We start from the raw sequence: 22,966 nt of genomic DNA, 5'->3' as shown, positions 1-22,966 counted from the left end.
ACATCAAATTGTTCTTCAGCGAATTCACAGCCGCTTCTTAATAACTTGAAGCTGGCTCAAACAGGCCTTAAGTCTAAAAGACAGTACTCCCCAACAACATAAAATATAGTAAAAGGTTTTATCGCAGCTCTTGAGAATAACTTAGAAGGCCAATCTCAATTAAGCTTATTGTGTACTTAAAAGAAAAAAGCTTTATCTATAACTATTTATAATTAGAACGTGTAATGTGATATTAAAAATTAGGTGTTACAAATAGAGATAATAAATTTTATGGATTCCAGTGTCAAAATAGTGCCGATTATTTACATGAGGGACATTTTAGTCTCAGAGTTCATAGAAGTATCAAAATAATCTCTAGACACTTTAAATTAGAGTCAAAACAGTCAACAAAGACGGCTATTAGAGATCATTTTTAAAACAATCAAGGAATATTTTGTTATTTCTATAAACCATGGGACTAAAACGGCCCTTACAAATAGTCGGGAACTATTTTAATAATTTACTCAAATGTTTATGTACTAGATACATAAATACACAGGTATTGGAATACATGCATGTAATCGCTCCCATTATTTACTATATTATGGTGTTGTTTGATTGCAATGTAGATTCAAATGAATAAATCCTTTGCACAATGAGACTTAATAAATCCAAATTTGCATCCTAAAATAAACGGAGCTCGAATCATTTTTGTTTTTCATTATATAAATTTAAAATATTCAGGAGACTTGCGGGCAAGAGAAAGGTAGGAGAAGGTGCAGAAAAGCGTACGGATTTGTTTCCTGAAAGGTAAAAACCATCCTCCAATTCTCCCCTAAAAAGGGTAGAGAGAAAATTACTATTTGTTGTCATTAAATGAACGGGGAGAAAAAGAGGGGAGAGAGAGGAGCGCGGTACGGACGGAAGAGAGGAGAGGGATCATTAGAGAGAGAAAGTAGATGGAGGTAATTGTGATGGGTGCATGGGCTAGAGATAGAGAGAGAGAGGGTGGGGGGAGTGGGAGAGCTGTTGTCCGTGTTTGGCGGTGGAAAGAGGACAAAGTAGCGATGGGGACTCGACGACGGCTTAGGTCGCTTTCGCTCTGCATTATGTATTTAGAGATGGAGTGAGAAGAGAAAAGCTTGGGAGGGAGGGAGGGTAGCCCACTGCACAGCACAGGCCAGCTGGGCGGTTTATATGGGGGTGGCAGGCTATTTTTTGGGGAATATTCAAATTGGGTAGAAAGAAATGGGGCAATTTACATGGGTAGCAACACAATTCTTAAGTATTTATATATCTCATGCCTAAATTTTCATATATATATATATATAAGTTTATAAATTAAAAAGTGTATCTGATTTTTAAAAAGTAATAAGAAGGTTATTTTTAATATGATATTAAAAATTTGAGTGTTAAGTATGTGAATATGAATGTCTAGGTGGGAGATATGTAAATACCAAATAAATGTCCCAAAAAGTTTTTAAAAATTTTAATTTATTTGAAGTAAATTTTCCAATCACACGAAAATTGATTGAATATTCGTATAATATTTTCATCTCATAATAAACTTAAAATTAAAATTTTATTTTAATCAAATTTATCCATCTGGTTTTAATTTTTGCATAGACAATTTTTATCATTTTATTTTTTAACGCGGAGTTTAAATGAACGAAATTTAAATATAATTACTTATTTATTAAAGTTCATGAAAAAGCTCGCTTGTTATTCAACATTGAACTTTTAAAATGAGCTATATTTATGATACACCATTAATAAATTTTCATCATCCAGTATGGATCTAGAGAGGTAGCATGACTCTAGAGAATTTTTGAGCAAGCAACATTCAAACTTTAATTAAAATTCATCCAGAATTATGATTTCAACAAACTTACACTCAAATCAATCGACTCAATAAGATGAACACAATGACGCCAAAGTTAATCAAATCTAAATCAAATCGAGCCCATATCAAACCATCAAGCCATTTTTACAAGCTTTTATTGTTCAACTGAAAGGTCCTATAGATTTAAAATCTGACAAGCATATAGTCGAATCTAGCATCTCGATGAAACAAATCTAACAAGCTCAAGATCACAAAATTTCACCATTGTTGAGCTATTCAAACATCTACCAAATGTTGTCCAATCAAGAGATTTCCTCCAGGCTGTCTAATGGAGCAGTTTGAATTTCTTCTTTATTTGCATGGAGACCTCTTTCATACTCTATAAATAGAACCCTAACCCCTTTATAAGAGGAGTACCTAGACCTTGAACCATATGAAGCCCGAGACTTGGCGAAGAGAGAGTTGAGTTCTAGCATTTTGCACCGAAGGTCTAGCGAACGCCACCCGCTATGGCAACCTTCGATCACCATTGACAACCATTGACGACAGTTGGTCGTCTGCCGCTCGTCGCAACAAAGCCCTTTACAGAGTGACGACGAACTCTACGAAGTGACGATGTATGCTAAGATGTGACGATGCAGTGTGTTGAGTAACGACTAACTTACGAAGTAACAAAGCATCCTATAGAGAAACAAACCCCAAATAAGGTTCAACAATGCGTCCCAAAAATAGTGTACTAATACCCCTCACAACAACTGCTTATAAACTCAATACTCAAGATATGATGACTTTCTTCAGACTCCTGAAGCTCTTTCATTCCATCTCACTACTGCGACCTACGTGACTAACTATGATATACATAGTTCACTGCTCATGGAACACTCAACACTAACCTCTACGGTCTACGGACATTATCAGAGCTCTTGTTGCTTCCATCTATGACCTCTGTTGCCTATAGATGTTACCACAACTCATGTAACTCCCAAGTTTAACCTTTATGGTCCATCGATGTTATCACAATTCATTTAGCTTCCAAATTTAGCCTCTACAAACTATGTACATTATTACAGCTCCCTACTACAACCTAGGTGACCAACTGTGACATACTCTATCCACAACTCATGCAACTCCCAACTTTGAAATTTTTGGACAGCAGATGTTATCACAGTATATGTAGCTCCCAACTCCAGACTCTACGACCCATAGACATTATTACAACTCCCCACTAAGTGTTATGAGATCGACTATGTCCTACACGGTTCATAGCTCATACAACTCTCAGCTCCAGCCTCTATTGCTTACAAATGCTATCATAGTTCATGCAACTCCCAACTTCGGCCTTTGTGGCCTGACATCTTTCTGCAACAACTTATGTGACTAACTACGGCCTACGACGTCCACAACTAATGCAATTTCTAACTTAGACCTCTACAAACTTAAGATGTTTTTGCAACTCATTTCTATTACCTATGTGACTAATTACGACCTACGTGACTCGCAGCATTTGCAGGTCCCTACCATGACCTTTGTGGTGAATTGATGCCCTTGAAATAACCATGTACAACCTACTTGACAAATTACTAACATGACTTTTAACTACAACCTATAAGAAAAGCTGACACTACAACTACTGTTCACTGCATTCTTGGCGGACAACTATAACCATAACAATTGACTACAATCTTTGCGACCTATTACAACTATTATTGTTGATATAGTGTTGTACACCAACATTGTAATTTCATTTTCCCTAACTCAAGCAAAAAGTGATCCTGCTACTCACCAAAATTATTTCAACTAGGCTAGACCCCTGCCATTTTTTTCTTTTTATGGTTTTCCACATAAAAACTTATGATATCTCTACCTATTACTTTAATTACCCAAGTGTGTGTTGAATTTTGAGCAATACTAAGACGCTAAATAATTAATCTATCATCGCAAATCTTCCGACATACATCAACTTATATGATATATTATTTAAATAAAGTTTGATTAATTAGAACTTATTTAATAGTAATATATTTTAATTTTATATCAATATAAACATAAATTTAATATATTTTTATGTTTAAATTCGATTAATTAGTTTATTAGTACTTATTTATATTACTTGATTGTAAGAAAACTTACATTGTATTTTATTCATTTAGTATAAACTAATTAGATCCAAAGTTAAAATTTATTCAGTTGCATTTTCATTTAGATTCATAAAATTATTTATTTATAATTTTATATAAAAATTTTTAACAGGTAAGATATGTATATATATATATATATGAAAACTCATCTCAAAGCTCGAACTAAAGCTCGAACAACTTATGATTCAACCAAATTAGTCCAAACAATGACACAATGGACTTGACTCGGCCCTCTTAAAGAAGTATTTGAATGAAATACATTTATTTAATGTATTTTAATAGCTTAATTAAAAATAAATTAAAGTAATGCCAATCTCAACACCTCCATAGTCAAAAATCGATGAAAAATTTAATTCCTTTAATCATGAAGGTCTCAAAATTAAGCGATCAGAAACCTGTATAAGTATATAAAAATCAGTCCAATTTAGTAATTGACAGCTCTTTCAAAGGAGAGAAAAATGCAAGCTTTTATAATTACTGTCACAGCGGCATTCGAATTTTTTGTAGCAGATTTCTGACAGTGCGAGAAGCCCCCCCTGAAACAATCAATGTGGGGGGGTAAGATAATAATTAAAAGATCTCCTGGCAATGAAAAGTCATGAGATAACATGCTGCCTTCTCCCCCCTTAACTCTTAACTTATTTCAAGCTTTACTAATAGCATCCAAATTTAGTTTGAATAAAAAAAAAGTCTATTTTTAAAGTTTTGGGGACCGTTCATTGTGTTAAGGTGATCTTTTCTTTTGTAGAGGGATTCACTTGTATGAAACAAATCAAATCTTCATTATATATGAATATCAAGAGAAGCTTGATTTATTCTCTTTAGTTTCTCTAACTTATCCATATAAGCCACTTTTTGCCTTCTTCTGGCATAGGCTTTAATAATTTATAATGTCCCATCTTGATAACGGTACTGCATTAATATTTCTCGTTAGTCATTTTACTCATAGTAAAGCTTTTTGTTTGCATGGGCAGCCATGGGGCAAGCTGGAGAGGTCCATTTATTCCCATTGAGAGGGCTCACCTTCATGGTTGTCATGTATGTCTGGTCAGATTGATCTCTAGTCCAGATTGATCTCCTTGTCATATTTGTAGAGTTATCATGATCTAGTAATAGAGGTTGACCATTTTGGGAAAAATGTCTTGACACTTTCTTGGTTAAATTCATATTTATTAACTTGTCTTGCTGCCTTGGTGGGACAAATGTATGTATGTATATTGTTTAAACTAAATTATACTTTTAGTTATAATTTTATATTAGGTTTTAACTCATTTACAAATTTAGTTTTAAATCAACTACTATATAGAGCATTAATGAAGCTGTTTGCTGGCTATAAAGAATATTATTTATAATCATAAATAAAAACAGGAACAAACTTCCCAAACTTATTTTTATAACAACCAAGTATTTATAAAAAATGTTCAAATTTGTTCAATGGGTGAAATCAAATAATCATAAATAAGCTCTTAATTAGTCAAGCCACAAGTAGATTACCAATTGTTTTGTCCATTTGCGGCCGACTTGCTCTATCCCAATAATGTTGTTTACATTTTTGTCTTAAAATCATTAGAATCACAATTACTCTTATGTAAGGAATCTCATTTCGCTTTAAGATAGGAAATCAAATGACATCCATGGTCACAAAAAGCTTGTTGTGTTGCTTGTTTTAGTTTCTTTTTATCTTTTTTATTTTACAAGGAGCCTCTAGTTTGTCGATCGTCGTACACTTTCTCATGCAAGACATATTTAGTGTGTTAATTTTGCAAATATTTTTCAATATTACAAAAATAAACATGACATATATAATAATAATTATGCAATTTAATCCCAGAAAATATAACTTTAGTGAAAATAGTTTATCTTTAAAACTCTTCTAAACTGCTAAATCCCCGTCTAAATATAACGCAAGTATACATATGACTTAAGTAAAAAAGGGCTCTAATAAAGTCTTTGATATCGATCTCACAGAGAAACTGAAAATACCTATATGCGAGTTCTTAATATTTTAATTTTAAACAACAAAAGAAAAGAAAAGTAAAGTAAAGTGCGAAGTTCAAATATTAACTACTAAAGTGAATGCTACTTAAAATGCATATGTAAGACTATAAAAGTTAAACTAAACTAAATGCTAAACTTTTAAAAGTAAATGTTGGCATCAATTTTTTTGATGTCACGAGTGTAGGGTGTCCGCTCGAGCGCTAAGGAACGTTGTTTGGCGCACGTGTTAACTCCTGTAGCGCGAGACATCCTCTTCAGACCTTTCTGCGCATGTTGAGGGGCACGTGGCCAAGGGCATTCTGCTAGGCTATGGCTTTCGCCTAGGCGAAGGTCGGTCAACATTTCACGCGTCGGATGAGTGCGATTTGGTTGACGAATTTTATACGTTGTGTCGTGCGCGAAATTGGCTCAAATTGTCCCGATCATTAACGAAGTTGTCCAGATGGTCCCGGATGAAGAAACAGACAGCGCCAACGCATCCGGAATGTCGATTTTAGTTAGAAAGGATATCAGTTTTGCTGTGAGGACGTTTACGGGCTAAAAATGTCGAATAATGATTATAATAATAATATTATTATAATATAATATATTGTATAATAATCATATATAAAAAAAAAAGAAAAAAGACTTACGCATCCCTCCTCCGCCGAACAGATCGCAAAACAACCTCTCCTGCTCGCGAAAACTTCCTCCGATCTCCTCCCTCGTGCTCCGACAGCCGGCCGCCTCCCTCGCCGGAAACTCTTCCAGAAGCCGGATCTCCCTTCCCGGTGGTCGGATCTGCTCCGAACATGCCCCATAACCTCTGCCCGAAAACTTCTCTTCCTCTGCGTCTGAAGCTTCGCCGCATCACCTCATGCTGGCAAGTCCCCACACATCCGGGCTTCCTATTGTGCTAGGTTTTCGGCTCTCCAATCTCCCTCTCCTGAAGCACTCGCTTGGATAAACCCCTCTCCTCTCCGATACTTAATTGTGGCATTACCGGGACATTACCCTGGTTCCTCCCGATCACCGCCCTCTCTTCCCAAAACCCTCGCCTATTTCATTTCAAGAGCAGCGTAGAAGTCTCTTGCCTGGTCGCGCTTTTGCTGTGCCGTAGAAATCAAAGCTCAGGCTTTTGCTTCGACGCTTTATTACGGAGATAAGGGCAGAATATAGGGACGAACCCTCCACGTTTTTTAGCCTCCTCGCCTCTGCTTACTTGGGTTTGTGCTATCGGCCATATGGATGGCGATAACTCTCAAGCTTTTGGTCTTCTTACACTCGGCATACTTTCTTTCCTACCTGGGTTTTATGAGACTAGAGTGGCATATTACGCTTGGAGAGGTGTCCCATATGAGTTCGTAGCATCAAATCCTCATGCAAAAATCTGTTGGGAGATAAATTTGAGCCTCCTTGATCCGGGCAACAACGTTTTAGTCGTTTTTCTCATATACTGCGATATTTATCAAATATATTGTGCACACCTCACTGCGAGATATACTGGAGGACAGACCGGACGTCGACGGCTTTGAGCAAGCAAAGAAACCGTTCCTTCAACCTTCGCGGTGGTGAGATCCTCTAAACTCTGAGCTAGCCCTAGGTTTAGTGGTGTCTAGGCGTGTGAGTTCGATCGCCCACACGGGATGCGTGCGCCGACATGGGTCGGCGTGACGACGTGCCTGTGTGATGGATTGTTGGTTTTCCCAGAGTTAGCCTTTAAGTTAGGACTTCACGTGGGTGTCAAACACCCTCCGTAGAGTCGAGTGTCTCCTCTTTATTGTGAGCCTTAGCATAAGTTCTGATAGGATGGAGTCTCTCACTCCCCTTGCTTTGGGTTCCCCAACTTCACTTGGAGAAGTTGGGAGGTCGGGCTTGCCAAAACGAGAGTTTTGTAGCTGTCTCGCTTTGTAAAGTCTGGAGGAGTTCATAAAATGAGAAAAACTTTATAGCTAGCCCATTTCGTGATGTCGTGGAAAGTTTTCCCCTCGGAGATTCGGGGAGAAACTCGCCCCATTTTCTCACCAAAACGAGAGGTTGCGGTGCCACACATCCAAGGGTCTAAACCTTAGATTTCTTATTTGAGGTCGTTAGTAAAAGCGTGACTCACTATTATATGTAGTCATTTGCACCTCATTGTTTGCATGTGCATGTCTTGCATGTTACATATTATATGACATATATCGCACTTGCACTATGCACCTTGCATTTGCACTTGCACTTTGCACCTTGTATCTTGCACTTGCACTTGCACCTGCACCACTTATGCCTCAATCGGTCATCCTGGACCGGTCGACACCACTTGTGCTTTGGTCGGTTATCCCAAACCGGTCACTTCACTTGTGTTTCAGCCGGCCACCCCGGCTCGGCTGGCACAACAATTTGTTTTGACCAGATGCTTCATCCCGATCGACCGACCACTTACTCCTTTGCATATTGTGTATGTGCATGTACATGTTTGTCTGCATAATCGATATCATCTACTTGTGTTGCATTTCTTCAGGAGACTGCCTTACCGGTACTCTTTCCGGGCTGCAGCCGCCACGGTATGCCCATTCCTTCGGGTCACTGACTTACCAGCATACCCTCTTTTCGGGCAGCTCCCGTCACGACATGCCTACCTTCGGGTCACTGCCTTACCGACATACCCTCTTTCCGGGCCGCTGCCACCACGGTATGCTCATTCCTTCGGGTCACTACCTTATCGACATACCCTCTTTTCGGGCCGCTGCCGTCACGGTATGCCCACCTTCGCGTCACTGCTTACTCTTTTCGGGCCGCTGCCATCACGACTTGCTCACCTTCGGGTCAATGCCTTACTGGTATATCTTTTTTTGGGCCCCTGCCGCTACGGCATGCCCATTCCTATGAGTCACCGCCTTCATGACATAACTTATTGCTTTATCACTACTTATATATTTTGATTTGCTTGCATTTGCATGTTTGCATGGATAGCGAGCTAGGCTAGTTAAGAGAGTGACTCGGTGTCGGTCGCGATACCTTAACGAGCATTGCTTGCTGGGTTGATCCCGGTGAGCAATGCGAGTTAAGTCATCGAGATTGACACGAGTATGACTGTGCTAAATATCTAATAGTAGATACTCGTGTCACCACTCTTTGTGACACCCTTTAGATCCTTCAGATCTTTAGGATGGGGTCGGTATAACGACCCCGTCAAAGTCATACTATACTCAAACTTACCCCTCACTTATATATTATGTTGATGCACTTTTTTGTTAGATGACGTGCTATGTTAGGATTTAGGGTACTTGACAGTCTTTTCTGATGTCTGACTATTGTTCTTTGTTAGATTGATTGCCCTAGCCACATATCTTTCTTTTGCATCGTGTTTGTGGTGTGACTGCATGTTGCATATATGTGGTAGTTTGTTAGGGTATTTTTCTGCAGGGAGTCATGCCTATTTATATGCACACACACAGGTACCGCTATGGGGGTACCGCACACAGGTACCGCTATGGGGGAGCATGTGATGATTTCTGACCCTTTTGCTTGCAGGTGTCATTTAGCTTCTCACTTTTAAGACATGACTCATGATATGTTATTTGCATGTGAGCTTTCCCGCTGACTCTTATTTTCATGCAAGATTGAGTCTTTTTTTTTTCTATGTGCTTTTTAGAGTCTACGAGAGTTCTGTAGCAGAAATAAGACACGGGCACGGGTTCTGAGGTGTTTGGCACGGGAATCATGCGAATGGGACCAAAAGCAGATGCTCGTGCCCCGTATCTTAATTCTGAATTTTATATTGATGTATAAAATTATGACCGGACATGTATATGCGGAGTCTGGCTGCATTTTTCTTTTCTGGAATATGTTGTCGACCCAGTAGCACCGGTCTGTTTATTATTTTGATTTGCCTTGTTTTGCTTTTTTGCATCATATTGCATGTCTACACTTACATGTGTTTTCCTTGTTTTCTTCTGTTTTCCTTGTTTCTTTCTGTGATCTGGGATTTCACGATATAATCTAGGCTCATTAAGGACCCTAAAATTATAATTTTCTACAAAATCCTAAATAAAATATTCAAGATAATTAAAATTTAGGATTAAAATATTTAGAATTTAAAAATTACAACATTTATTTTCCTGCATATATTAATAGGACCTCCACAATACTTAGGACCGCTCTAGATAATTACATTCATATTTGCATGTCCCAGGGAGGAGCCCCCATACTTCTCCAACATGATTGGTCCAACATACCTTCTTATAGGTGGTTGTATAGTGCGCCTAGGGTGTTAGAAGGCTCCCTGACCCAGACGGGATATAAGTTCTTTTGTTTGGAGCGTTTCCAGCTTTGTAGCTGAATCTCCACTTTCTCTTCTTTTCTGAGGCATCATTGCTATTTCGGCAGGTATAAGTCCCAACTCTTGGAGCTTCAGCTTGTATTCATAGGATAGAGCTTCCTTCCTTTGACCTTAGGGCTACCAAGGTTCTCGCTGATGATGCAATTCACTGATTGCTGACCGAGGATTTCAGGACGTGTTGGGTTGACTACCTTCATGACCAGGTAGACTTAGGGTCTGTTTGGTGCAGCTGTTGATTATTTTTAATCTGCTGATAAGCAGATTATTCTGATAATCCACAGATTAACAGAATAAGCTGGCTTGTTGTTTGGGGCAGCTTATTCAGAACAACTTACTGGGAGCTGTTGTTGGATAAATGACCATTCTGCCCCTGTTTGATTAAGTGATCCCATTACTATTTATATGCAACAGTACAATAATAGCTTTGATTATATTTTTCACTTATATTTCTTTATTTTGGAACAAAACTAAAAACTTGATCCTGAAGAAAAAAATGAATTTAACTTTTTAATTTATATATATTGGGATACTACGCAAGTATACATATCGTTATCAAGTCGTTATCAAGTAATATAACAAGTAATATAAGACTTTTCTGATTAAGACCTGAATATCGAACCCATAGGAAAATGATGCAATATGCACTTTTGAAAACTTTCTATTTTTAAAAAGACAATTATGTAAACTATAAATGTTTTTGAAGTAATGAAAGTTTAAATTTTTCTAGTATTTTTAATATTTTGACAAAACAGTAACAACTTAAAAAGATAACTTGGAGTTTTTATAGAAGAAAATCATTAAATATAAAAATATTTTTCTCCCTATCATGAATCAATAATAAGTATATGAAGCTATTTCTTAATCCAAATGTACCAAAATCAGTCAAATCCAAGTTAAATCAAACCTGTATTGTTAAACTATTTTTGGAAGCTTTTCAGACATAATTGGAAGGTCAATTTGAGCATCTCGACAAAACGAATCCAACGGACCCATGATTGCTAAATTCCAACATAATTATGGCACTAATGTATCCATAAAACATGTCTGATTCAGGAGATTTAATCATCTTTTGAAAACATCTTACTTGAGTCAAGATTGGTGGTGCTTTCATTTATAAAATAATTTAATCTTCATAGGATACTCTTAATATGTAACGACTAAATAACCTGGTACATAAATATCCAATCAATGAGTACATCTCTATGATTACCATTGCTTTTTTACTTCATTCCTTTTATATTTAATCTTTCTGGTATGGACATCCCCAAAACATTCATGAAAAGAGATGTTATGCATGAAGATATACTAGCACTTGAAAGGAATGCTATATGAAAACTCTTGATCTTTCTTAAAGGAAATAAACTTATTGGGTACAAATGAGCTTTCAATATAAATTATAAAGCAGATGGGAGCATAGAAAGATATGAGACATGACTGGTTGCAGAAGGGACTACTCAAAATTTAAAATATTGACTTCTCAAAAATATTTGTACTTATTTCCAAGAATAATTTCATCTAATTTACTTTGTCTTTTGCTACTAATCTTGGTTGGCCTCTTTACCAAGTAGACATCGTAAGTGCTTTCTTAAATATTGACCTTGAAGAAAAAATATGTATGACTGTACCTCCTAGATTTAAGGTCACTGATAATAAAGTTACAATCTATAAACTTGAGAAATTTATATATCATCTCAAGTAATATTCAAGACCCTAATTTGTTAGATTTACTATTATGATTAAAAGCATGGTACTTTTAGAGCAAGCTAATTTCACTTACTTTAAAGACTAACTCATAGCTAAATCATTAATCTCATGGTCCATGTTGATAAAATTATTTTAGTTAATGATAATGAAGAAGAAAACAATAGATTGAGCTAAAACTTTGAAATTTTATTTGAAATATAGACGGAGCCTTAAAATATTTTATTGTTATGGATATCACATGACCAAAAGGATATATATCTTTCTATCAACAAAAGTATATTCTTGACATTTTAAAAGAAACATATATGATGGGACATAAGCTTGATAATACCCATATAAGTCTTCTAAATAAATTGGGTTCAAAGGTGATGCTCAGTGGACAGAGATTTACCAATGAATAGTTGGAAAGTTCATCATTCAACCTTGCATATATTTTTTTATAATGTTTTTAGTTAATTTATGAATGCTCCCAGTGAAGAACATCTTAAGGCATTTTATAGGATGCTAAGGTATTGTAAACAATCACAAGCGAAAGGCCAATTCCTCAAGCAAGGAACTTATTGGAGTATTCAAATCTTCATTAATATTGATGGTTGGATATATAACTGTTTGCAATTTCATATTTAGCTATTGATCTGATAATTTATATGGGGAAATCTAATCATTTAGAAAAGTAAGAAGTTTATAGTTATCGTGAAAGTAGCACTGAAGTTGAGTTCATGGTCATGGATTATGGAATTTGTAAATAAATGTGGCTGTAAAGATATCTAGAAATCCGCAAAGTTCACATTAAAGAACCAACAACAAAGATATATGACAAACAATCTATAATCTATTTTAACTAAAGATAGAGTCCATTGTAAGAAGACTAGATATGTTGAGATTGATAGACATTTTATAAATAAAAGAATTGAGCAAAATTTTCAAAATAATTTACACACTAATCTTAGAAGGCGTGCATCCTCTCTAAAGCCCTAAATCAAATTTATTCCTCACTTCCAAGTTAGGAGCGATCAAAATATTATTTTAGCTTCAAAGGGAGTTTGGAATTTGAAGCAGCTGAACACTATCCCTTTCTTATCTCGAAGGGTTTCTAGATGATACAAGTATGGGATGAATTAATGTTTATATAGTAGAATCTACTGCATGCAATCACCAATGAATTCCAAAAGTATCAAGTCCAAACATTCTGGCAACATGGGGGATGGTTTTTCCATATTTTTCTACCTCATGGGCAACAGCGAATTTCCATGCAGCCCTCCTTAACACGGGGTCATGAAGTGCTGCATAGTTTATTTACAAGTGAGCTGTTTTCTATTGCCATTTTGAGGTAATATGTGAAATGTTTGCTTGGTTTGATAACTTAAATAACTTAAATTTGTCAACCTGTGCGTTTACATAATTGGATTCACTTCTAACAATCAATTTCGAAAAATCTTCATTTATGATACATTTAAGTTGACCAAGGTCACTGTATTTATTTTAATAAATTATTCAGCTTTTATTTAATGTTTTTCTTTTGGAGTTTTAAGTTAATGCAAACTACCTTCTTTGGAATGACTTCTCTGAATGCTCTTAATTTCTGGAGATGGCAGTGAAGGACCTTGTTTAATGGATATGCAGTTTGGAGTATTGATTGAGATTGAATAGAACTTTGCATGACCACTCTTGCATTGGCTAGTTGCGTAACCGATCATCTTATAATTAAACTTAGAGTTCTTTTGATTGTTTTTTACACTTCCTTTTTATTACAGCAATTTCTGCTCTTTGTTTGCTGTCCTGCTGTTTTGGTTTACCGTTTGACCTGGGTTTGCTTATGACAAACTTTTTTTCTGTTTAAAAAAATATCACATTATTAAGATTTTCATATGCACCACGGAATGTAATCCCTAATTACTAATGCTCATGTTTTCTTAGGTGGAGGTTCAAGTCAGAAAGCTGTACTGCATCAATAGAGCTGTTCCAAACCTTCCTATAAATTTTGAGGATGCAGCTCGAAGTGAGGAAGAAATCAAAGAAGCTGAAAAGGTAAATTATGATTTCTCATTTCCTTAGTTATTTTATAGTACTTTAGCTAATGCTCACCCTTTTATGTCATGAAAGTGAAACCTATGAATTCTATCCTTGATTTTTTTTTGCCTTTTCCATTTAAACTTTATACTTGCTTTGCCAATATATTTGTATCCTAATTATTTCTGCGATCACAGATGGGGGAAAAACTTGTTCGTGTTAACCAAGATACACGATTGAATAATAGAGTTCTTGATTTACGTACTCCAACAAACCTAGCAATTTTTCGTCTTCAATCCTCTGTTCTAGTTGTAAGGCCTCTTTTTCTTTATTACTACATTTAGTTAATTTCAAATTTCCAGTTTCAGATTGTTAACTGCATGAGATTGTTTGTGTTTTAATTGCCGTCAAATTCACTGATTTTCAATGTACCTTCGATATACTGTTAATTAATTTGTAGGATACAGATATACCTTACTTCGGGTTTTAGGAATCTCGCATGCATACATTTTTTGCTTGGGAAATTTATATGAATACCACTCAATTATTATATATATTTACATATCTAACACATAAAATTCAATTTCTAATGGTTAAAATTTTTTGCTTGTAAATTAATGTGTATTTCACTTTTTTAAAGTTCAAATTGTGTATTTTTGATGTGATACCAAAGATTTGGGTGGTATAAATGTAAAATTTGAAGTTCAAGTGTGTTACACGCCGAGCCCAACAAATAATTTGAAAACGTATATCAGGTGCAAGGCTAAATGGGCAATTTAGTAATTTATTCTTTATATTGTGGGGCATAAATAAGGCTAATATGCTTAGAGTTTGGGTTATGATGAGATTTTTGGCTTGGACCTTAGGGTTAGAGTTTGGGAGAGATCATGACGAGGGCAATTTAAGTTGCAGGGTTGAAATTTTTGATCAAGTTGCATAGAGACACATGATACGGAGTTGGCAGAGATTCCAGCGATAGATGAGCTGTTGTATGTGTTGTTGGGGCTGCGATATTCTTCAATATTGACTAGAAGTCAGGATATTATTAGATTTGGATGTGGCTTAAGGATGTGCACAATATGATATTTCAAACTTATGAGGGCCACTACAAATTTCTAAGTAAACGATTGTCAGGCGATGATGCCATGTGGTAGCTACGATTTAATCCAACAGTAATTTTCTCTCTTCCACCTTGAAGACAATGTCTCTTTCTGGGAGGGGAGTCCTAGAGTTAGGGTGGGGAGAGATCGCCTACCTCTCGAATTGTAGGTGTTAATGCTTTCCACAGACGGCGCCAATTGTTGTGAGATATATACTTCCTGATATAGAAATGAAACACAAAGAACACAAACAAACACAGATCATTTACGTGGTTCAATCCAACTAACGGGAGGGAATCAATCAAATATTTCACTAAGGCAAAAAAAATAGAGAATACATAGCTTATACATAGAGAGGAGCCCTCATCTTCCTTCTATGACCTCCCTCTCAAGCGACACCTTGATACAAGGTCTCAAGATGCTCTCCTCCTCTCTAACTCTCTAGCTATTCTCTCCTCCTTTGTAGTAGCTTAAGATCTCTTCCCTTGCTCTCCTAGGTCTGACACCCTCTCTATTTATAGAAGCAAGAGAGTGGTAGGTGGGAGGTAGGTGTGAGGTAGGTGGGTGGTAGGTGAGATGTGGTAGGTGAGCGGTGCCACATTACAAAATTGCCCTTTTACCTTAGTTCATTAATTGTTTTACCTTAGTTCATTAATTGGGGGTCAAAATAACAATTCTCCACCTTGACCCTCAATTAAGAAGCTTCGAAGTAAAAATTCCCTCCATCTGATCCCTGAGAGGGCCTCAGCCCTTGGTGAAGTTTACTAAGTCCAGACAGTGTCTGAACTTAGCTGTCGGTAGCACCTTGGTGAGCATATCAGTAGGATTTTCTTCAGTAGGTATCTTCTCCACTACTATTGAACCCTTGACGACGACATCCCTCACAAAATGAAGCTCTCTATCTATATGCTTGGATCTTTCATGAAATACCTAATTTCTGGTTAGGTGAATGGTGCTTTGGTTGTCGCAAAACATAGTTATCACCTTCTGATGTATCCCAAGCTCTTCAGTCATGCCCTTTAGCCACATAGCTTCCTTGATTGCTTCAGTCCCAACGATGTATTCGGCCTCTGTTGTTAAGAGGGCCACAACAGATTGGAGGTTAGACTTCCAACTGACTGCGGTACCGAAGACAGTGAAAATGAATTCGGTCAGTGACTTCCTGGTGTCAATGCTTCCGGCATAATCAGAGTCCACGTAACCAACTACCTTTTCTTCTTTGTCTTCCTGACTTTTAAAGAGTAGACCAAGGTCTTTAGTGTCTCTCGGGTACCTCTTTGGTGCTGCCCAGTGAGTCTGTCCTGGGTTTGCCATGAACCTGCTTACAATGCTGACGGCGTAAGACAAAACTGGTCTGCTGCAGATCATCACATACATGATGCTACCAACCTCGCTGGCATAAGGGACACCCTCTATGTACATTTTCTCATCTTCGGTCTTTGGTGCTTGAGAGTTTGACAATCTGAAGTGTTGACCAATAAGTGTTGCAACCTGCTTAGCCTCATGCATGTTGAACTTTGCTAGAACCTTCTGAATATATGACTTTTGAGACAAGAATAATGTGTCATTTTTCCTATCTCTAGTAATCTCCATCCCTAGGATTTTTGTAGCAGGTCCTAGGTCCTTCATGTCAAATTCAGAATTGAGCATACCTTTGATCTTCTGGATTTCCTCCCTACTTCTGCTGGCTACTAACATATCATCCACATAAAGAAGCAAGTAGGTACTTATTTCACCGTCTTGCCACTTCATGTATACGCAACTGTCGTAGCTGCATCTGACAAATCCGATCTTTAGCATGAACTCATCAAATCGTTTGTACCATTGTCTGGGGCTTTGTTTCAGTACGTACAAAACTTTCTTCAGCAAGCAAACTTTGTCCTTTGTCTCAGGTGTGCAGTACCCATCTGCTGAACCAATAGAGCTCTCATCTTTACTCCCCATAGACCAAAATCATTATTCCCGTTGAATTTCTCGATGTCGAATTTGGCGGAAGCCATTATTGTGACTCGATCCCCACTAACGTCTGAAATCCGCTCCGCTGAGCAGCTTCTGAATTCCGAGAGCTGTCATGGCGTGTGCTAGCTGTCGCGGAAATCCTCCTCCTTCGCGAGATTTGCCCGTTCGCGGACCGAACGACCCGCCTTCCTCTGCTCCTTTACGGGCAGTTCCTCATCCGTCTCACGGAAATGCACAACCTGCGGTGATAATCCAGTCGATCAAAGGTTTCACTGCTCACCGAATCTGTCGTGATTCGGCTGCCTGCCACACGATTCGCATTTAACTTAAATCCTACTTGCAGCCAAATACCCTCTTAAACAGGGGAGAAAAAAGAAATAAGAAGTCGCTTGACAACTTACAACCCAAGCCCTACCCTAGGGGTGCGCCAATTGTTGTGAGATATGTACTTCCTGACATAAAAATGAAACGCAAAGAACACAAGCAAACACAGATCGTTTACGTGGTTCGATCCAACTGGATCTACGTCCACGGGAGGGAATCAATCAAATAGTTCACTAAGGCAAAAGAAATGGAGAATACATAGCTTATACATAGAGAAGAGCACTCATCTTCCTTTTATGGCCTCCCTCTCAAGCGACACCTTGATACAAGGCCTCAAGATGCTCTCCTCCTCTCTAGCTCTCTAGCTATTCTCTCCTCATTTGTGGTAGCTTAAGATCTCTTCCCTTGCCCTCCTAGGCCTCACACCCTCTCTATTTATAGAAGCAAGAGAGTGGTAGGTGGGAAGTAGATGGGAGGTAAGTGGGTGGTAGGTGGGTGGTAGGTGAGCGGTAGGTGAGATGTGGTAGGTGGCGGTGCCACATTACAAAATTGCCCTTTTACTTTAACTCATTAATTGAGGGTCAAAATAACAGTTATGATTTGGGAGGGATCACTTACCTTTAGATTTTTAGGTGTCTATCTTTTATGTATTTGAGTTGTGTTATTTTGTATTGGTGAAGTAAGGAATTTTATTTATAAGAATTTTACTTTGAAAAATCGTTGCCATTCGCATCATGTATGTTAATACATAGGAATTGAGTGGTATGTATTTTAATGCCTCTTTTTTCTTTTACCATATGAAAATTTAGATGTTACTATTTACTAACCATTCAAAACCTACAGATTTTTCGAAAATTTTTGGAATCTAAAGATTTTGTTGAAATTCTTACACCGAAGTTGATAGCTGGTGCAAGTGAAGGAGGTGCTTCCGTTTTCAAGTTAGACTACAAGGGTCAACCTGCTTGCTTGGGTCAATCACCACAGTTCCAAGCAGATGGCTATGTGCGCTGGTTTTGGACGTGTATTTGTAGTCGGCTCAGTTTTTAGGGCAGAAGATTCATATACTCACTGACATTTGTGTGAATTTAATGGTCTTGACGTTGAAATGGAGATCAAAGAGGATTATTTTGAGGTGAGAAGGGATTGCATAACAGCAGAGCTTTTTTTAATGGAAGAAATCCCAAAATGGTGCCCCGACTGTTCAATTGTGGCTAATTTAGTTTCAAATCTTCGCAGTGCTCTGGTTTAGTCTCTCGACTATAGAAAATTGATTCAAAATGGTCTTTCTTGTAGAAATCATGACGCAAAAGTTATCCCAATTTAATCTTTCTGCTATGCAAAATTGATCCAAAATTATGCCTTAAGGAATTAATTGAGATCAATTTTTAATAGTTGGGTGAATAAATTAGAGAAAAGTAAAATTTTGAGACTAAATTGGCGACATCTGAGTAGTCATGGGGCCATTTTAGAATCTACCCTTTTTTTAATCTATGTATCTGTTGAATTAAATGCAAGTTTTAGATGTTAGATATTGTGGACAGATTGTTTGTAACAATGTTTGACTACTTGAATGATAAATGCAAGAAGCTACTTGATGCAATTAACAAACAAGTCCCCTTTAAGCCACTGAAGGTAAACCAAATTTGGTTTCATATGTGATAGGAAGTTGTTTTCCCCTTCCATTGCACAATTTTTTCAATTAAGTATTTTTAATCCGCTTTATGTAATATTATTATTTAACATATTTTGCTTTTCTGCAAAATGGATAAAGCTTTAAGGTTCTAATAAATTCAGATGTATTGTTATGGCAGTATTTGCGGAAAACCTCGCGCCTTACATTTGAGGAGGGTGTCCAAATCCTCAAGGTACACCCGTCATTAATATTTGAGAAATTTACATACATACCACCCGATTCTTATTTATCTGCATTTCTAACACCCAAAGTTTGACATTTACACTTATAACACCTTAGTGTCATGAACATATGCATAAAAGGTGCATTTCATTTTTAAGAAGATAATGATGATGGTATTTTAGATGTGATGTTAAAGATTTGAGTGGTGTGCATGTATGAATGTTTAGGTTTAGATATATAAATACATAAGAACTGTGCGGCATGCAAATAAACGCCCCTTAATATTTTTTTGCTTCTAAATCAAATATTTTCTTATTTATTGTTTAAATTTTACGAATAAATCTGAAGGCAAGCCTTCCGCAATAAGAATGCCAAACTATGGATATGGCCATTTGTTAAGCACTAGGGTTGGTGGGCTGCCATCAGTTGGCACGCCACCAATACCTTGCCTATCGTTTATTTCCTAAGGCAGCTAATTTTTTTCTTTTATTTGGATTTTCAAACCTTGCTGTCATGAGATTGTGTCTTAATGATATCCCCTATAACTCTCATGAGTTGGGGCTATGAGAAATGAGAAAAATATCAAGTGATGCGAGTTGTAGGAATATTTTTTGAGTAAATGGATAATGTGTGATATTGTGATCAGGGAAGAGCATACCTAGCCGGTTCCAGGAATCTGGAGGCAAGTGTAGCCGGCTGTATGGAGAGCCCGACAGCTATGTTAGGGTATGACTCTGATATCATATTAGAATAGTAACCAAGATGTTTATTATTGACGCAAAGAGGGGTATAAATACCCATTACAGGATGTAGATGTAAGGAAACAAATAAAAATAGAATAAATGAATGAATGAAAGAAAATAAAACAAATAAAAGTAATAAATACAAAATTCTGTATTAATAAATATTCTAGTTTTATTCTAATATTCTAATAAGATTCATTCTCATTTGCAGGATGCCGGTGTAGAAGTTGACCCATCGCTTTTGCTTGGCAAAATTCTTATGGAAGCTTTATATACAATACCACTTAATTCCTATGGATTTACTTGTCTAATGCCAACCTTTAATTTTTACATCTATACCACATTCCTGGGCATGAAACGATGTGTTTGCATTTAAAAGTTAAAAAGTGGTATTTTTTCTGTGATATGAAAGATTTGGTTGGTATAAATGTAAATATCAAAATTTAGACGTTTGGTATATAAATACATAGGAGTTAGGCGATATGTATGTAAATGCTCCCTTTTTTATTTCTGCTCAGTCATGCCTTCCCTGTTAATGGCCTGGCTTTTCATATTTTTCATGATGTTTAAACAGGTATGATACTGAGTTTTATATACTTCATAGATATCCTTTGGCAGTACGTCCATTCTATACCATGCCGTGTTTCGACAACCCGTTGTGTAGTAACTCTTTTGATGTCTTTATCCGAGGTGAGAAGAACTTTTCTTTTCATCAGCATATTTATGAGTTGGATGCGTTTCTGACCTGTGGTGATTTCATTTTAATAATGATTACCTATTGATTTTGCTATAGTGTGTGTGATTAGTATGACCATATACTAAATAAATATCAACATGGTGTATGGCTGGCTGTTGTCTAATGTTTTTCCAATGATTTTTTATTCTTGATTGATATTTAGGGGCAAATTGGGATCACTTTTATTTTTTATTTTGGATTTGAAACAAAAGAAGTTTGAAATATTTGATTCGACTGAGATATGATTGTTTCTAAAAATATTCAAAACACCTTAAAGTTATTTGGAGTACTGTCAAGAACATTTAAATTTGTTTTTATAAGCAAAAATAAAGATATTAAAAAAACATACTAAATAAACATTAAGAAAAAAAAAACAAACAAACAAAAACACAAACAAAGTTAATCCCAAACAAGCCCTAAAACTTTGCGTGCCATTTTTCAGTGTAGCTTCTTTGCAACTTGTTCGAGGTCTAATACATTTTTTGTCCAGCAAAAGTGAATGACTATGACCAGTTTGTATAAAATTTTGTTTAGGTTGGAGCTTAATTTTTTGAGGAGGAGACCTGCTAAAAGCCAACATCTTACTAAAGTTTTGATTTCACTTACTGAGCTTAAGGAAGAATTTCCACCTAATGAGATCGCTCAAGTGGAAATTGCAATACCTTTTTTTTTTCTTTTCTTAAAATTTTCTTTTGAATTTTAAGTTTTTTAATTATAAGATAAAAATGAGGATGATCTGTAACATATTACATATAGAAATAATCTTAAAAGTAACTAATGTATTTCAACCCATCAAAATTTCTTATTATATGCTAAAATTTTTCATGAACCCATGTATTTAATCCGGACATATTTGTGAATCTACACTTTAAAATCACAACCGCCTTCTCATGATTGCCTTCTTATGGAATTGGATTCATCCATTGAAAAAGTTATGATATGTACTATTAATGATAAACTGATCTTGATGAGTGTTGAAATTTTGCGTCTTGCAAGTCGTAATGATGTTGAAGAGGGTTTCTGGCCTTAATCTTACATTTAAAAATGATAACATAAAAATCTAAGAAATGAGTGTTCTAAGAAATGCTTCGAGTGGACATATACGGTAGGTGTGTTAGTTACTTTTAAATTGACTTGTAAGTTGTGATTTTTTCAAGGTGAGGAGATAATTTCTGGAGCTCAAAGAGTCCACGTAGTTCATTTCGGTGCGTCCTTTTTTGATTCCTTGTGTTATGTTTCACTTGTTGCTGTTTCTAGTAATAATATGTTGCATTTACTTGTGTTCAAACACTGCTGAGCAGTGTTGTACTTGTTGTAACGAGATTGTGCAAGTGAAAATTCTTTGTTGAAATTAAAGTTGAAAACTTGTTGTTGGAAGTCAAAAGTGTGTTCACAACTTTCTTTACAAATTTTAAGATTTTTCTAACTCCGAAATTATTGTTTGACAGATCTGCTGTACTATTTAGTTTGTAATTTTATTTATTGGTTAATAAATTGCTCTTTGGTGACAGAGATGGTACATAGCCTCATGGTGGCTTCGGAGTTGGACTGGAGCGAGTGGTTATGCTCTTCTGCGGTCTCAGCAACATTCGTCAAGCCTCACTCTTCCCACGTGACCCCAAGCGCTTGGCTCCATAACCACAACCATCTCCAAATTCATTGCTCTGCCCTCAATTTGCAAGAGATTCAGGTTTTTTTTATATATATATATATAATTACTGTTAATGTTCTAAATCAGCAAAATATTAAGTTATGATTTTATTTAAAGTTGATTTTAATTTGACATGAATGATTGTTTTTTGTACGTTGAACATGTTAAATAAGTCGGGTTTGAGTCTGTTGGTTGAATGTAAGCTGGGTTTGGATTATTTTTTGACATATTTAATATTAGGGTCGAGTTTTGAGTCGAATGGTTTCAGGTTGAGTTTTTTTTTAGTGAAAGGACATTATTCGACTCCTTATGCATTTAACACAAAAAAGTTTAATAAGAAAAAAGTAAAGGACCAAAACACTCCCAATAAAATGCACACAACAAAACAAAAAAAAACTAGAAAATTAATGGTCCTTTTCACCAAAAAAAGGGAAAATACAGAGAATAAAAAACAAAACACAATACAAAAGTAAAAGCTAACAAACATGATCTTTCAAAGCTAAATCCAACAAAATAGAAGGAACACACTTAGAAATCATAGCGTCATTCATCTTTAAGCCAGCTTTAACCACCCAATGAGCAACCATATTTCCTTCTCTCTTAATATGAGACCACTTGATAAT

The 22,966-nt window shown here is 36.3% G+C and overlaps 1 pseudogene; it reads left to right on the top strand.

Annotated features, from left to right (window-relative positions):
* The first annotated feature begins 6,750 nt into the window (after nt 1–6,750).
* On the top strand, nt 6,751–20,388 carry LOC110020564 (annotated as a pseudogene).
* The last annotated feature ends 2,578 nt before the right edge of the window (nt 20,389–22,966 follow it).

Source organism: Phalaenopsis equestris, unplaced genomic scaffold, assembly GCF_001263595.1.
Source record: "Phalaenopsis equestris unplaced genomic scaffold, ASM126359v1 Scaffold000101, whole genome shotgun sequence".
In the NCBI taxonomy this organism is placed as follows: domain Eukaryota; kingdom Viridiplantae; phylum Streptophyta; class Magnoliopsida; order Asparagales; family Orchidaceae; genus Phalaenopsis; species Phalaenopsis equestris.
Note: the sequence above shows the minus strand (reverse complement) of the source record. Positions and strands in the feature narration are given on the sequence as shown.